Here is a 12065-nt window from a genome sequence, read left to right on the forward strand (position 1 = left end):
TCTATCTAAGTATTAAACTAAACCTTGGCCATGCCTGGCTCCTTGGACCACATGCCTTGGGAAAATTGATAACTTTATTCATTATTCTAAGTATTAAATAGAACCTTAGCTATGCCCGATTCCTCGGACCCTCTGCTTTGGGAAAATTAATACTCATTGGCATCTATCTAAGTATCAAATTGAACATTGGCCATGCCTGGCTCCTAGGATCACATGCCTTGGGAAAATTGATAACTTTATTCATTATTCTAAGTATTAAACAGAACCTTATCTATGCCTGGTTCTTCAGACCATCTGCTTTGGGAAAATTAATACTCAGAAAGTAAACACGACTTGACCATTACCCAAGTGACTAAGCATGACATACTCTGGGTATAGTTACAATGGTCTCAATTAGATGTTCATGAGCATCACTTAAAGCATTTGCAAGCATACCCATGTTTGTATGAAAGTGGTCTGCCACTCAGCTCCTGTAAAGTTATTTTTAAGTAAGGCAAGTTGCAACTTTAAAAACTTTGCTCACGTCACAATGTTGAGTAAGTTTTTCAAAAAAAAAAAAATTAGGCATGGCTGAGGTGTTTAACTTAGCAAATTCAAGTTATTTTAATATTGATCATATTTTTGCGTAAGGTACGTGTTGTTACTTAGACAGATTGGTCACTCAAGATATATTCCATCATAACAAGCAAAATCATAAAAAGAAAATCTGCAACTTCCATTAAAGTTTAGGCCTCTAACAAAGGTAGTTAAATAACAAGGAAAAGATACAATTATTTTTTCATCTTTATTACAAGTTTTTCCTTCACATCTTTGGGAGGCTAGGTATCCACTGCTATGGGGGGTACTTGAGCCTTATCCTTAGGGTCCACTTTTGGAGGTATGGCAAGGGTTGCCAATACCAGCTCCATGCTCTGGGAAGTTTCCTTTTCTTTGAGGAAATCCCTTTGAACAGTTGGAGCTAAGTTAGCGCCTTGGACTGTACCTTGGTTGGCATCCCTAGCTTTTATAGTGTCCTCAGCCTGCTCCCCACCCTCAGAAGAAGTGTTAGCTACAGGAGGGGCTTTGGGTGGACTTCCTTGGGCTTCAGCTGCTTCCGAGGGTGTCGGGTCGGCCTTAGAATCTGAAAAGCTCACAAGGCGTATGGTTGGCGGGTAGTAGACACTTTCTGCCCTCTTGAGCATGGAAGTGGCCTCAACCCCAGCCTGGTTGAGGGCTTCTTCCCATGTTTGGGTGTAGTAAGTTTTGCAAACGGCAGGGACCTCAGCCCTAAGGGTGTCCTCAGTCTCAGCCATGCCTACATCATAGCCATATTACTCTGCTTCGTCTTTGGCTTTCTCTGCTTCCTTTTAAGCTTTCTCGGTGAGACCTTTGGCCTTCTTGACCTCTTCTAGCTTCTTTTTTAATGCAGCAATCTGTGTTTTGGAAGAGGCCAGGTTGTCCTCAGCAGTACGCAGCAGCAACCTCTGACTTTCAGCATGTTTTTCAGCACTGTCCAAGGATGCTGCTGCGTACTTTCTCTCCTTCTCCTCCTTTTGTAGCTTCTTCTTAAGCTTCTAAATACTCTTCTTGACCACATGAAAGGCGTCCATAATAGCGTTATGCCTCCCTTTTTCCTCTTTCATCTGTCGATGGTAGGAGTTGGCTATCTCTTCAGCTCGGAAAGATGCTTGAACAGCCTGCCAAGGAAAGAAAAAAGAATCAGAAGAGGAAATTGAAGAGAATAAGTTAGAAAGAAAGGAGAGGAATGTACCATAGCCAGATGTCTTTAGAGACTGAGAAAAACCTCATGTCTCCTTATGTCTTGTAGCTCGGCCATGCCCTCAGAGAGCAGCAAAGCTTGCTCCACTGCGTTAGCCATGTAACCAGCTACTCCTCTTTGAAAATCATGAATTAAGGCATTAGTAAGGAGAGGTTCCCCATTCAGCATTGGGGAAGATAGCCAGGCTAGAGGCCCCATCTGGGGGTCGCTCCTCTTCTCGGCAACCTTTTCATTGCCCCTCTGCCTCGTTTTGGCTTGTTTGGATGCCCTTTGAACCTCATCCTTACTAGGGGGAAGGGTTTTTCTAGCTCCGATCACCTCCTTCCCCTTTGACACTCTCTTCCTTTTCAGTTATGCTACTTGAGAGGGTAAGGCAAGTGGAGGAATGGGGATCCTAGTCTGGGATAGAGTGGGAAACTTAGCCTAGGCAGCCTTCCCAGGTGCATCCCTCCTAGGTTGAGACTCTATTAAGTCAAGTAAACTGGACTTTGTTTTGCGTTGTATCCTCATCTCATCGATTATTGGTGAGAATGGAGGGCCGAGATTAGGATTTGAAACTTTCGGGGACAATAGTCGGTTGAAAACTTCAAACTTGTCCTCGGGATCAGCTACTTCTACCACTTCTTCTTCTTGTATACATGGGGGGGGGGGTAAGATGAAGTGGCCACATTGGTTGTCTGTTATAGCGACAAGGCCCCTATTGTTGGTATACCTTCAGGAATGGGGGTTGTAATTTCTTTGATCTTTACTTTTGGACCAGGAAGAAGGAAACCTGGAGCAGCTACGCTTATCCGATGTAGGTAGGGGTCTCTAGCCCTTATGACGAACTTCAGAGCTTGGAAGCTGGACGAGATCGACGTGTATCCGAGGATCAAGTGAGCCATTCATAACTGGCCAACCAAATTTACAAATACCTCAGCCTTAAGGATTTTGTCTAGGCTATCCTTGTTGACTAGGTTGAAATTCGGTTCAGCATCGCGTCTGTTTGCAAATCCATCAGTGAAATAAAATTTTGTCAGATATAAAAATATAGTAAATCAAAGAAAGGACTTGTAAATGAATACCCTAGGCTAAGTACCCCACCTGGTTCTCCTTCTCTCGTCAAGTAAGGGAGACCATCACTCTACTCCCCTGACAAGATCAGGAAGTCTTTATTTAGCCCCTTGTTGGATTTGGGGAGGCATTGAATGAGCCTAATCTCGGGATACCTTGATTTCAAGTAGTATCCCTGTCCCTTTAGGCGGTGAAGGTTATAGACCCAATTGACATCATGGTGGGTTAGACCTAAACCCATCTTTTCATTGAGAGCATCCACGGAGCCTAAGATCCTAAATATATTAGGGACACATTGAGTGAGAACTAACCTATAAGCTCTAAGGTAGTCTCTAGTGACTCCACCCATGGGGATTTTCATCCCTCCTTCTATGAATGCAATCATTGGGATCACTACCTCCCCGACTTGCCTATCCTCATGCCATTGACTCTCATCACAGTATCTAATTCCTACTCCTGGAGGGATATTATAACGAGCCCTAAAGCTTTCTATCCCCTCCTTGGGATCTACTAAATTCTTAAATCTACCCATTTCTAGAAGAGGCTGGGAAAACTAAAGAGATTGAAAAAGAAAGAACGTGAAGAAAGAGGAGGATGTAGAAAATTAAAGAGCAAAAGTTTAAGAAGACTTACGGGGAGAGTATAGCTGTCCTCGGACGGGTCCTTAGTATTTGTAAGGGCTCAGGAAGGTTGAAAAAGTGTATAGGTTCAAGGTATGAGTGCTAGAACGAATGAATGCTAAAGTGAGGGAAAAAATTGATTAAATAGGTATTTATACCAAGGAGAGAGCAGAGAGCAGGAAAATTCCCACTTAATTCCCAACGAGGCCTTCAACCTTATGATTCGCATCATGTCGTAGAACGTGGGAGACAAAGAGCTGCCAGAATTTAATAAGGACATGCCTCGAATGCTACAATGCCAGGAGCACGTTTTGGGCAGACAAAAAGGCATCTTCATAAGCAGAGGAAGAATGAAATAGGCACGAAGCTAATTTTGAGACATCGAAATCCTCCTTTCTTCTCAAGGAACCAGAAAGGGGAATCTCGAGGGGCTATTGTGGGGTCTTCAGGCCCAGAAGTGCATTATTTATTCATATATTGGGCCTGTGGCCCAAGCCGAGAACAAAGATCCGCCCAAGGATGAGATGTCTTCATCAGAGGAGATTGCGCAGATGAATAAAAGGTGGGGTTTGGTCCTAAAGGTTCCAGAAAGTGTGTCAAGGATGAAAACTTCCTCGGTCGAACTTAGCCGAGGTCCTGGAAAATGGATTAACAGGAAAGATGACAATCTTTGAAATTCATTTGGGGCGGACAAGCACAGCAGAGATATAAGATAAGGATGAGCCCTAAAATATTTGGGGAGAAAGCTGCTGCCTCCGCATTAAATGCACTACAACTAATCCCCTGGTCGCATTAATGTAGAAGTGATACCTAAACATTGTATTTCAGCCTTAGAGCTACTACTTGAGGACTTATGAGAAGGGCTGATGGGACAAGTATCAACTCTAACCATCTAGCATACCGATGGATGGTGGAGGTGAAAAGGGAAGGGAGTATAAAAGAAGACAAAAAAGAACAAGGAGGGAGATCGAAAATTTGAGAGAAGAAATACTATAGCAATCCACAATCAAATTTGTAACACTTTCTAAGAACATTATATTTGAACTATCATCCTCAGATTTCGTTGATGACGTTCTTTCTTCATTTCATAATAGTCCATTTTTATCTTTTTGTCATCAAGCCTATCTATATCGTTGTTTGATAAACTAAAGCCCATTTTTCCAACTCATTCCTCTACAAATTCATTGTTTTGGGCCTCTTGGGCCTAAGTCCGTCCACGTACTGGGTTAGGAACTCAAGTTTGGTCCTTACACTAAGTATTTAACCCACACATGGGGTCAGGGAGAGAGTAGAATGTCTTATAGAAATTGATAGTGGTATATATCCAACATGACCTAACTTTTGGATACATAGCACAAACTTTAAACTTCTTCAACTCGCACTCATTTTCTAATGTGGGGTTAACCCATTGTTTTTTTTTTTTTTTTTTTTTTTAGAATACTAAGTATTTAACACACACAGGGGGGAGAGAGAAGATTTTAAAGAAACTGACAGTTGTGTATATCCAAAATATCCCAACTCTCTTTTCTTTAAATAAATATTTTATATTCTTTTTTTTATTATTTCAACAACTCACCTCAAAAGCACACTTTCTCTCTCTTTATATTAATTTTTTTTTTTTAACACTACTCTCTCTCTCTCTCTCTCTTGCTCTTTGACTTTCTGAAATTTTTTTTTTTTTCTCTACCGTTCAGTTTCTTCTTGCTTCCCTCTTTCTACACCAGAAGCCCCATAAACAACCCCAAAAAAAACCCGTAGACAAACCTCCAAACTTCACTTCAACACAAAACCCATATTAATCCGAATCCATTTTCAGCATTTTTAGACAAATCAAAGGTTTAACTCTTCACTTTCTCTCTCATGGCAGTGACAAGCACTCCACTAGAGCCTTTATGGCAACAACGACAACAACATCAGACTAGGTTTAGGGTTGATGTGGGTTTTTTGAATCAGTTTATGTTGGGTTGATTTTGAGTTGGATTCATGAAGAATTTTCAGATTTGTTTGAGTTGGTTTGTTTTGGGTTGATTCCTTCCTTTTCTGGATTGAATTGAGTTAGGGAAGAGAGAGAGAGAGAGAGAGAGAGAGAGAGAGAGAGAGGAGAGAGAAATTATTTTTAAATAATCAAATGCAAAGCTACAGTAATTGTGTATATTTACATGGATACTGTAACATTTTTCTATATGAACAGTATTATAGACCTACTGATATGGGTAGTTTTTAGCAAAAATGTGTAAAATTTAACACTTGTTCTATTTTCCAAGGACGGATGCAATTACTCTTAGATGGAACGCAAGTAAAAATATCCAAATTGTAATTTTGGACCCATTTGATCCACTAGATTTTTCTAAAAAAAAAAATTATTGTAGAGCAAAGCAAATATCTTTCAGTGACACTCATGACTTCTGCACAATGCACATGGATCATTATTAAAATAGATAAAGAGAGAAAGATAGAGGCATAATCTCTCTGCCCCTCTCTCTTCTCTATTTCGAACAGTAAAAGGAAAACTAAGAAAGTGAGACCAATAGAGCTCTCTATCTACTTGTTGCTCAAATGAAAGAGAGACACACAGAAATACCAAATTTAGGGTTGGGGCACTACTCTGTTGTTTATGTGCTGTGCTAGTTAGTCATGCGGCAGTGACACTACCTCTTTGGCTCTCCTTGTAGTTCAGCTTCTCTCACTCTCTCTCAATTAGGGTTTTTTTTTTTTTTTTTTGGTATTTGATGGAATGATAGAAAGATTTAATTCATAAATTAGTTTTTTTTTCAAAATTTTTTAAAGCCTGGGCTTTTTTTTTGGGGGGTAAAATTGGTTGATTAGGCTAAATTTTTTAACTTTGTTATTGGTGATTTAGTGATTGGATTTTTTTTTTTTTTGGGCTTGCTATTGTTAAAGGGGGCTAAGTATAATTTCATTGAACCAAAATTTTAAATTAGTACCAATATTTATATAAATATTCTAATATATATATATATATATTTTATTTTTTTTGGGTGGGGGTGGGGGGGGCGCTCATTCTTGATCATTCCATAAAATATTCGTAGTCGCTGTAGTAACACAGTTCATTATAAGCCCAATTGTGGCGGGGGATATCAGTAGAAGAATAAAGAGTCGTGGTTGAAACCAGTCAAACCTATTAAAGGCTTTATCTAGATGAGTTTTGGCTGCAAAATAACCCTGTTTCTCCTTCTTTTGGTTGATGTGATGAATTAATTTTGGCTGCATGAATGGAAGTAGTGATATAAGGTTTAATGCGGTTGACTATAATTTTGGTACTGATTTATATGATGTGTTACATAGGCTGATGGGCCTAAAATGAGTGATGAGCTTTGAGCTATTAATATTATTTTTAAGAATGAGAATGATTTGGGTGTCTTGATCTCTGATGGTTGTATAAGAGATTTGGGGATTAAATTTCTGTCTACACCAAAAATCGATCGGTGTCTTAGTCTAATGATAAGAGCGGATGCCATAAGTTGGACCTCTCTAGGAATGATTTGGATGTGGTTTGAAAGATGCAGAATTATCACTCTTATGAAAATGGTTTGGGTAAATTTAGAGACGTCCTTAAGATCAACATGCCAACTTGTTTGGTAAAAATGAGCCTGAAAACCATTTGGGCATGGCGCTTAGAAGGAGCCCATTTTGAATAAGGCTTTACTAATTTCATCCTGGGATGGGAACTTGATCATAGAGGCTTGAAATGGTTGCCAATCCAGAGTTTCGTAGGGCTAAGAGTCAGGACGGTACGGTAGATACTTGAGGTTCAACCAAGCAGACACTCCTTTTCCTAGTTTTTTCTTGACCCACCTCTTTCACAGCACTCAAAATTTTTTATTTTTTATTTTAACTAAACAAGTCAATTAAAAGTTAAAACTTAAAAGAATATCTTATTATCTAACTCAATATATATATATATATATATATATATATATATATATTTTTTTTTTTTTTTTTAATAAGCAAAAAAAAAAAAGAATGTATTATCCCCCAATTTTTTTCCCTCTCTCACGGCATTTCAATTGGTGGATCCCATATAATAATAATAATAATAATAAAAAACTACTTACTGTCTTTGCAATACACAAAACCTCTTAAGTCTCCACTATATTTTTTCTCTTCCATGATCCATCTCTTGGATTTTATTTATTTATTTTTATTTTTTTAATTTTTAAGTTTCTAACTCTAGGTTTTTCCTACCAACCCAAAATTTCAATACCGAGAAGAACATAGAAAGAAATACTGACTTATTTAAAAGCAATCAAGGCATTAAGACATATATACAAATTTTCAAGTATATTCAAGATTATTGGGAATGAAGAAATCATGGAATGATTTAATTTGAGTAAATTAAACTAGGTAGGAAAAATTAATAACAATTTACATGTATAGTAGATTTTGTGTGACAATTCCATTAGTTTAGAATGGTTTATTTATTTATTTTTATTAATATCCATAATACTTTTCATATTAATTTTGCTTTTAATCTTGCCTCTTGAATTGAAATTCTGACTTTGCCAATAGTTGTTGTACATATATAATGGATGTGCTCATATAGTGTGCACTCTGCATATATAGGTGAATCAATGATGTGCACTAAAGTTATCCCCAAAAAAAAAAAAAAAAATTGATGTGCACTAAAACACTATTTTCAGGTAAAATGTTTTTAGTTAAAAAATTTTTTAGGCGAAATTATTTGTTTTCTAGCATTTGGTTTTGTTCTTGAAAGGGTAAAATAACTTTTGATAGATATGATAGTATTTCAAAATTATAGCATCTGTTTCATTTTGATTACTTTTTCTCATTAAGTCAAGACATCGATTGGTTTTTGGTATAAACATATATTGAATTCTAAATCTCTTATTCGACAACAAAAATTTTTACTAATTAAGTTAAGTGGAACTTAAAATGCAAAATAACTTTAATCCTCCAAAATAGAACTATTGAAAATTACACTTATAAGAATAATCAAAATACAAGTGCAATAGGAAAAAGAAATTGACCGTGGTTATTTTGACTTAAAATATTTTCTTAAAAAAATATTTTCAATTTTTTGAAACATTTGGTGGGGCATAAAATACTAGTCGAACCAAAAAAAAATCCGTTGATTAGAAAATGCAAATTTGATGGGTGTGAACTGTAAAGTTTTTCGTGACCAAAAGTAAACTGTAAAATATTTTCTGTTTTTAAGTCCACAGCAAATACCTATAAAATGATCAAAAATGTCCTCCTAAAACGCTTAAAATTACAAAATACCTTGTAAAGCTACAAATTATTCAAAATATGTCTGAATTGCGCCCAATATGGCCAAAATGCTACTCGAAAACTTTAAAATAATCAACATAAAAATCTTTAAAATGATAAAAATATTTTTTTTAAAGTACAAAATTATTAAAATACTCCTAAAACATCTAAAATACCTTTAAAATGTAAAAAATAGTCAAAATACCACCGAAAACTTTCAATATGACCAAAATATGCCAGATAGCTCTGACGTACGTAGTACGAGTTGAATTGTTGTAATGATCTTTTTTTTTTTTTTTTTTTTTTTTTTTTTTTGATAATTGTTGTCTAGAACTAGAAGTGATTATTGTGTACATTGTAAAATGTAACAGACATGAAATGATGGGTCCAACTTTAGTTTTGTATCTTTGTGAAAAGACAATGCTAGCTTAGCTAGACGTACACAACAAATTAAAATAAAGATGACAAGTTGTTGTCGTAGGTAGGGGCTTGAGGAAAGCAAGGAATACTTTACCTTCTTAGGGCATCTCTAACAGGTTCGGTATCTCAGTATATTAGCTAAAATTTGGAGAATTTGTGCACTGTTCATGCTCCAGCAAATTCAGTAAACCTGGATTTTTTTTGGGTTCATGAACAGTAGGCCATCAAGCCTGATGGGCTACTGTTCATTAGCTATTGAATTTCTTGGATTAAAAAATTATACCAGCTACTTATTATATCAATTCTTTCTCTCTCCTCCGGATTTTTTTTCCCTCTCATTCTCTCTGTTTCTCACATAATCCAAACACAAAACAAAATCCAATTCTTAAAATAAAGATGAATCAGAACAAGCAAATATAAAAAAAAAAAAAAAAAAAAATTCATAACAATTCTTTCTCTCAAACATCTCTAAAAACTCAAGCATAATCAAAATACATCTCAAAAACCTAATCTTAAAATTAATCAAACCATAACAATAAAAGCTAAAAGAAAAAAAGAAAAAAGAAAAAGACACAAGCTATCTACCATCTGGGCTGCGTTGGGAGCAAGACAAGCGATGGCGGCGGAGCGGAAGGCATGGCGGCACAAAGAGTGGAGTGAAGGCGCGGTGGAGCCGAGCCATCTAACCCATCTATTCTTTCTCTTTCTACCTCTTTCTCCATTTGGAATCAAGTAGAAAAAGAAAAAAAAAAAGTAGAGAAAAAGAGCTGGAGAAAGAAAGAGAGAGGGAGGTTTTGGAATGAAGTGGAAACTGGAAAGTACAGAAAAAAAAAAAAAAAAAAAAAAAAAAAAAAAAAAAAAAAAAAAAAAAAGAGGGTGGAGATAAGGGTATACGTGTGTGGTGGAGAAAAATCAAGAGAAAAGAAAAAGAAAGAGAAAAAAAAGGAAACATATGGTCGGGTTGAAAGAAACAAAGGAAAAATACAATTTAGAAATGCTATTACAATATTTTCACACTAAATTTTAAGTAGCATATTGTTATTAGCTAATATTAGTGAGTAAAAATATAATTTCAGTTGTAGGTTCAAATTAGAACTAGTAACAACTTTCCACATAAGATTTTGATGTGATTCTTGTGAAAGTATTGTGAAAAATGTTGTGAATATAACACTTTTTATTGAAAAATATAGTTGTTAAAAAAAGAATAAATGATGATTAAAAAAAGAATAAACAATCACTACAAGAAAATGTATTTTGAGTGACGAAAAAATTCGTCACTAAAAGTCCTGTTTTTCGTCACTAAGAACCTTTAGTGACGAAATTGGACTTTTAGTGACGAAATTCGTTTCGTCGCTGTAGCCCCGTCGCTAAAAGTCCTGGCGACGAAAAATTTCGTCACTAAAAGTCCGATTTGTTTTAAAAAAAAAAAACTTTTAGCGACGAAAACGTTTCGTCGTTAAATGTTTTCCTCGCTAAAAACAGTATTTAGTGACGAAAATATTTCGTCACTAAAACCATTTCAGTTTATTAAATCATATTTAGTGACGAAAATATTCGTCACTAAAACATTTTTTTGGGTACATATAGTGACGAAAATATTCGTCACTAAAACTATTTTTAGGAAAATTCATACACATACAGCGACGAAAAGTTTCGTCACTAAAACCATTTCTTACAAAATTCCCCTACATTTAGTGACGAAATATTTCGTCACTAAAAAAATTTTTTGTTGCTATATTTGTGACGAAAAATTCGTCACTAAAACTAATTTTTGTTTTTATTATTTTCATGGAATTGATATTAACCTGTAACCTGTCATTACATTATTAAAACCTCACATTTGATTTACACATTTATTCCAACAACACATTTATAAAAAATTGATCCATACATTCCACAAGTTAAAATTAAAATAAGTATCCAATTTAAACTTCTTCCATACAATAATTGTTTGCAACACATACAATAATTGTTTGCAACACATACAATAACTTAAGATGTTTTATAACAATACAAAAAATGTTGCATAATATAATTAAAACCAACGGAAGATGTCCTCATATATCTTCAAATAATGCCTAAAGGAAATCCCCTAAAGCCACCAATAAGATATCTGCACAAATATAAATCTTTAGTCAAATATAATTCTACTAAAGATTGAATAACCTATCACGTGACAAATATTAGTTTCAAGTGATACATAAATTCTACTATTCATAATGCTTACAAGTATTAAATTCTACTATTCATTACATCTAATCAACAATACCCAATCATAATTCAAAAGAATGTAAAACACTCCCAATATGTATTTAAACCACCTTATAACACCATGCAAGCCACCCGCTTGCTCCAACACAACATACCACCACAAATCCAATTTCCAACATCACAAATATAAAATTTTATAGGTATTTAAATCAAATAAAATACTATTCATCACATCTAATCAACAATACTCATTCAAACCAATAATCCACAAGAAAACCAAATACAAACATCACAACTATAATGCTTACAAGTATTAAATTCTACTATTCATTACATCTAATCAACAATACCGAATCATAATTCAAAAGAATGTAAAACACTCCCAATATGTATTTAAACCACCTTATAACACCATGCAAGCCACCCGCTTGCTCCAACACAACATACCACCACAAATCCAATTTCCAACATCACAAATATAAAATTTTATAAGTTTTTAACTAGAATTTACTTACTTTGCTCAAGCTAAGCTTACAACTTTCAGAAAAAGAAATCCAAAGTTATTGCAAATAATGTGTATTTAGCCTGCAAAAGAAAACTTAAATTTATAAGTCCTTCAATCTTGAAAATGATACAACTACTAGAAACAATAAGAAAGAAAAAATTATACCTGTGAAAAGAACATAACAAATCACAAGCATCCACATAATAAAAAAGAACCTAACCAAAGAGGCACACACAAGCAAATCTAC

Source organism: Quercus robur, chromosome 11 (assembly GCF_932294415.1).
Source record: "Quercus robur chromosome 11, dhQueRobu3.1, whole genome shotgun sequence".
NCBI lineage: Eukaryota > Viridiplantae > Streptophyta > Magnoliopsida > Fagales > Fagaceae > Quercus > Quercus robur.